Source organism: Priapulus caudatus, unplaced genomic scaffold, assembly GCF_000485595.1.
Source record: "Priapulus caudatus unplaced genomic scaffold, Priapulus_caudatus-5.0.1 Scaffold1212, whole genome shotgun sequence".
NCBI lineage: Eukaryota > Metazoa > Priapulida > Priapulimorpha > Priapulimorphida > Priapulidae > Priapulus > Priapulus caudatus.
Genome location: NW_014578273.1, coordinates 24747 through 31389, shown reverse-complemented (window position 1 = coordinate 31389; position 6643 = coordinate 24747).

Genomic DNA, 6643 nt, shown 5'->3' with positions numbered 1-6643 from the left:
TTGCATTTTGAATACAAAAGTCTGTGTCGCAGAGGAGCGTTTAAACCACATTTACGTAGAATTATTAGTCGATAGAGAATACATATAAACACTGAGACCTCGGTAGCAAATATAGGCCTACATCTCGCATTTTGTGATTGAAGCGTTCCAAGTTGCCTGTGGCTATGTGCTATCACTAGGTAACGTTTCATGGAGCACTAGCATATATCAATGCGTTCACACACAAAGCACGCCTCCCCCACACACACACACCACGAGCGCACGCACGCGCACACACATGCACACACCACCACACCGCCACGCACGCCACGCCATAATACATACATACACACACACACACACACACACACACACACACACACACACACACACACACACACACACCATATATATAATAAGTATATATATATATATGATATATATATATATGTATATATTATATAAACACACACACACACACACACACACACACACCACACAACACACACACACAACACACACACACACACACACACTATATATATAAACACACACACACACACACACACACACACACACACACACAAACACATGCGCACACATGCATGCATGCACACGCGCGCACACACACACGAACGTACACACACGTTGACACCCACATACACACGTACACATGCCCATGCACGCGCGCACGAGCACACACATGCTCGCGTACGCACGCACACACATGCGCGCACGCACGCACGCACGCAAATGTGCATGAATGTACACACAAATTCGGTTTTGGTAAACTTTCTTAGATTTTACAGGAGTAAAATAAGTGAGATCATCACAGTACCTACACATCTCTGGCAATGAGATATATGAGCGTGAGGTCAGGGTCTTTTTAACTTAGCCGATCGATCCAGAAATTTATCAACAATTTCTATAATACCTTATACAATACACTGACATGCCCATTATGTGTACCCAGTGTATTATTTTGCTGGATACAAGAGAGACCGCTCCCTAGTTCATTTGGCTGCGTTGTTAGAGCACTGTAGGTGGTGGAGTAGGGGGGGGGGGTTCTCGACGGGCATTTCTGGTCGACGACGTAGTGTATAATGTGTTTATTACACTGTCTATGTCTGCGGCAACTGTACGCGGGCTATAGTACTAGAGCTACTGGCTGGCATACATTGTCATTGTGAATTTGTGTAGTAGATTTCTATAGTGGTAGTATCTGTGAATGTGTATAGGCAGACGTATGTACTGATTACTGTATAATATGCTGTCTATTACCAGATTACGTATATAATCTAGTCTATGTCTATAGGCCTCTGCCTAATCACCCCCTAAGATGGACAGAACTGACTGAACTGACAGAACAGAACAAACTGACACTCCTGAACTGACAGTATTGACAGAATCTTCATCAGCATGATATAAAAGCGGTCAGGGTCTGGTCTGTCATTTTACATATTAAAATAAGCTCGTGCATGTTTTTCAAAACATTTAACCTCCAACACTACGTTAATTATATTTTTATTTTATATCAGAGTACCTCTTCAGTTGCGCTAAGTTAGTTTGATCGAATTATGTCGTATTGGACAAAACGTCGTAAAATTCATTCAAATGTAGAAAAGCACTTGCAAAATATTGCAGATGGTTCATTGCCGTTTAAAAATGTCCACGTAGCAATGCCTATCATACATGATACATACTTTTTGAATTATTTGGACTTGCCTCGATCTTTCCGTGTGTCATCAAATTATGAAGTTCTTGTTATCGTGAATTTTCTCATAGCTGCGATGCGATTCTGTCAACGCTACTCTCATAACATTAACATTAGTCGTAAGTGTTATCTTAGCGTTAACATTAGTAATATAATTGTAGCAGCAGCAAAAGCACTAACTTCTTCATCGACATAAGAACAGAAGAGAAAATAAAATGAATGATTTTAGCATATACTACCAGTGTTTCTCTCCTGGTCTCTCCTTCTCTTCTCTTCTCGTCTCTTCTCTTCTATTCTCCGCTCCTCTCTTCTATTCTCCTCTCCTCTCGTCTCTCCTCTTTTCTCCTCTCGTCTCTCCTCTTTTCTCCTCTCGTCTCTCCTCTTTTCTTCTTCCGTCTCCCCTCTTCTTTTCTCTTCTATTCTCCTATTATCTCTTCTCTGGCTTTCTAGTTTTCTGGTTTCAACCGTATGAGTACAAGTTGGTAACGATGTGACGTGCACTCTACTGAGAAATCAAAATGTAACAACTATGTATAGGTAAGTGAATGCTGTTATCATGAATGCTCTGTGTACTGTGTACGTTATCAACTTCAGATTACTGATTGGCTTTTCTCTATGGTAAGATTTCAGCCTGACGCAGCAAAAAATCACAAAATGTGCGCGCTTGTACACATACGAGTCACATGATGTGATAACGGGGGTTCGCAGAAACGCAAGAGTTGTAAAACAAACAAGGTTCAAATGTCGCTGTGCTTTTCCATTCAGGGCGAGACGAAAAGAATAATATTTGCAAGCGTGCCACGCTGCGGACACATGTTTCTATACATGTAGGCTTATAAATTTCGTTTTTTTGCGAAACATCCCTTATCTATCTCGCCACTTGGTGAAATGACAGCGTATACGTAGTCACGCCATCCACGCACGAACACTTGCACCTCCACGCGCACGCACGCACATTTACGCATGCCCGAACGCATGTCGGCACGCTTGCAGACAGGCACGCACGCACGCACGCACGCACAGTTGCACCTACCCGCGTACGCTGGCACATTCATGCATGCCCGAACGCATGTAGGCACGCACGCACGCACGCGCGCGCGCACATACGTTTAAAGAAAGCATAGGGAACGCACGCATATACGCACACTCTATAAGCAAATCATTGCAGCGGATTTTTTAGTCGTAAATGCAGAAGATGTTTAACAAGAATAGTCAGCAGTTGGGGCTATACGTGCCCGAGCCGGGGTCGCGGGATCGCAGGTAGACATGAGTTTAGCGGGTGAGTCAACGTGAAATGACAGGTGCGATAATGCTATCATGAGCGATGGCTGGATTTTATAGTGCACACGAACTGAACTCAAAGGTTTTTTTGAGGTGTGCATATTCGTTGTAGGCCCTACAACAGTACAGTAGACTTCCCATTAGTCGTCACACCTCATTGTTTGTAATCGAGATGGCCGCCATCTTTGTATTTGTAGTAATTAATACCGGCCATGCGGTTCGTCAAGACCAACACATTCTCTGATTGGTTGCTTCATGTTCGGATTTCGCATTTCGCATGAGCCTTCTGGGCTTTCGTACATTCACAATGTCATTAAAATTCTCGTCGATTTAGATGAATAGTAATAATTAGACCCTCACATTGCATAAGGAAGGCAATTTACCCGGATTGTGAGATAAATACAAAATTCGCTTGTTAACACTTGCTAACATTCAATTAATATTGTATATATATGTTAAATATATTAAATAGAAGTTAGATTTCAATTCAATCACACACGTGCAAAACCATTAATTATTCTAACTGGTTCGGCGCTCATGCTTTATACATTAACACGGATTATTATCATACATCTGACTCACTACTTAATTAAATAGATTATATGATGCCACATCATCACCTAGTATGTATTGCTATCTAAACGTTGAATATGAAACGACACCCATCTGGCGACCATGTGTATAACATAATACAAATTTTCTTACTCACGAAACAAGATGGCTTCTAGCCATCACCTTCAGCCACAGACTAACGGATACACAGACTGGACGCAACGCCAAAATAGTGTTATGGAATTGAATGGTGGCGCCGCCTAGCGAATGTAGCGGTACACTAAAAATCTGCGTGCGGTGATACACCGTAGATGTGTAAGCGTGTTAACATTAAAACGTCCTCTATCGTTAATTATAATATTTGGATTGGAGTTTAATTATACATTCCTGAATCTAGAAGGTCAAATGTTAGTCTTCAAGTAGATTTTGTTCCATTAAACGGCTGTACATTTATTTTTACATGCAAACGATCATCCACACCGTATCACAGACCTACCAGACTAATGCACATACACACACATAACATCACAATGCGTAATGTGCACACGGTATACTGTGCTACAGTTGTAGTTTAATTTATTCCTCAGTCTGTGACCGGATTTTGTGAGATGTTTGTTTTTTCTACAAACAATAATAATAATAAAAACGAATAATTTCTCATATATTTTTACTTCCAATACCATTAATCACATTTATGGCTAAAGAAGCTTAATCACAATGCTCGAGCTTCAGCAATTTACGATTCTGCTTTGTTTCTAGGTTCGGAGTGCAGGAGGGTCTGGACTTCTATCAGAGATGGAACTGCATCTTTTTACGCTCTTAAATTTTTTTGACTTGCCCTTATGTTTTTAATAAAGGTGGAATTTCGGGTCGAAGAAATTATGGAAAATAAGGTAAAATACAGACAGTTTGAATTTTTTGATATACTTCAGTGCCACAGTGGAATATTTCTCAAACCGTATTTTTTTGTTTATGTAATATTTTCATGAAATCAAGCCTGGTACATGTATAATGCTCATGAGCACCATGACGAGAAGCAGAGAAAGCAATGTATTTTACTAATTTCCCATACTAATAATAGTTATATTTAAATAGCGTACAGCATATCACATTTCAAAGCAGCCAGTGATTTTAACCCCTTGTCAGCTGGACAGCATAAATTGAGATGCCTCAAAATGATTCTCTCAAATTAGCAGATATTTGCATTGGCTGCATTTTAAACCGTCAATGTCGGCTCTTCTTATGTTGCAGACCCACTTCCGAGTCTATGTACATGATCATCTATATGTTCATGTGATGTGGTGTTTATTTAAACAATTGCATATCGTTGTTAACTGGTATTTCACAGAACAAAGGGCAGCAGCATTACACAGATCACCGAACCAAGTAGTGTTTTCCTAACTTTTAACTGTTAGCTTCACAAGATTGTATATTGTATTAGTTTACATTGATATTATCATTACATATAATTAAACAATCAATAAATATAGTCTTGCTTCGTGTGCACAGCAGTCAGTGAGTCACTGCATCGTCATTGCCGTCCTATACGAATTTATATATTGCAAACGTATATAACATTGCACGCGCGTGATAAAGTCTAGTACCTACATGCTCTGTGGAAACTTGAAAACGCTATATCTGGAATATATCTAGAATACTATTATGCAGATGATTCCCGTACCGGCTGAATATAGACACACAATACTCTCTGTTAATATTGAGTTATATGAATTTGACGCACGATTAGTCAATACGATTAGCAAATATATGCGTGCGGAAGTGAATTACAGAATGATGTTAAATTTCTAAAATTCTAGATACTACTAACACATGTCTTAGCCTATAGTCTCTGTGATATGTGAGTTATTGACGCACGATTAGTCAATATATTAGCAAATATATGCGTACCGTAATCTCCCGTACTGGCTTGAATATAACAACCCCGATGCCATTTCGAGTAGTTGACCGCTACATTCGCCAGGGGCCGCACCATCGAAACGCATAGCAAGCAGGGTATACGAAGTGTCCAGTCTGTGTATCCGTTAGTCTGTGCTTCAGCCTCCCGGCTGATGTCAACACCACGCATGCGCACATGATCAGCCATACCAGTTTCTTGTAGGTGTTGAAATGTGAAACATTCTTATCAATAAAACCCCGTCTGTCTGTGTACTAGCTAATTCCAAATGACGGAGATGAGAGTGTTGGTTTACAATGTAAGATTCGATTCGATATCTTTCACTGATGAATGTTTTACTTCCGGTTCCGTTACATGTTCGCGCCAGCAACTACATGAGTTTTGTATATTCGACTAAAGCTGCTTATAATGCTCGATGACACAACTGAATCAAACGATGTAGAATGCGAGCCGCGTACCTGCCGCTTCTTTTATTAAAATAAATAACTATAGATATAAATTAAATAAAATAAATAAACTATCTGTGTATACGGTGTATACATATATATATAATATAATATATATATATATATATATATATATATATGTCTGTGTGCAGAGAGAGGGGAGATATTTATTTAATCTATATTGTCATTTATTTTAATGACAGGAAGCGGCAGTTACGTAAGTAGTAATCCTACATTGTTTGATTATAATATATATATAGTAGTGTATGTGGGTGCGTGCGTGAGTGCGCGGTGGGCGTGTGCGTGCACGCGTGAGTGTGTGGTGTGTGTGTGTGTGTGTGTGTGTGGTGTGTATGTGTGTGTGTGTGTGTGTGCACTCGCTTGCTTGTCGTTGCAGGCCTGAATAAGCATAGAACAGAAATTAACTATAAAAATACTCACACTATTACTGCGCTTATACACAACATACACTTTATTCATGTTAAATACCTACAGATTCATTGCTCTATGCTCCGCCTCGAAACTTTTGCCAGCTCTTGTATTTGTAGTAATTAATACCGGTCATGGCGGTTCGTCAAGACCAACACATTCTCTGATTGGTTGCTTTAGAGTTCGCATTTCGCATTTCGCATGAGCCTTCTGCATTGGCTTTTGTACATTAACAATGTCATTCAAAATCTGTCGATTCAGATGAATAGAAATAATTAGACCCTCACATTGCACAAAAAAGGCAATTTACCCGGATTGTGAGATAAA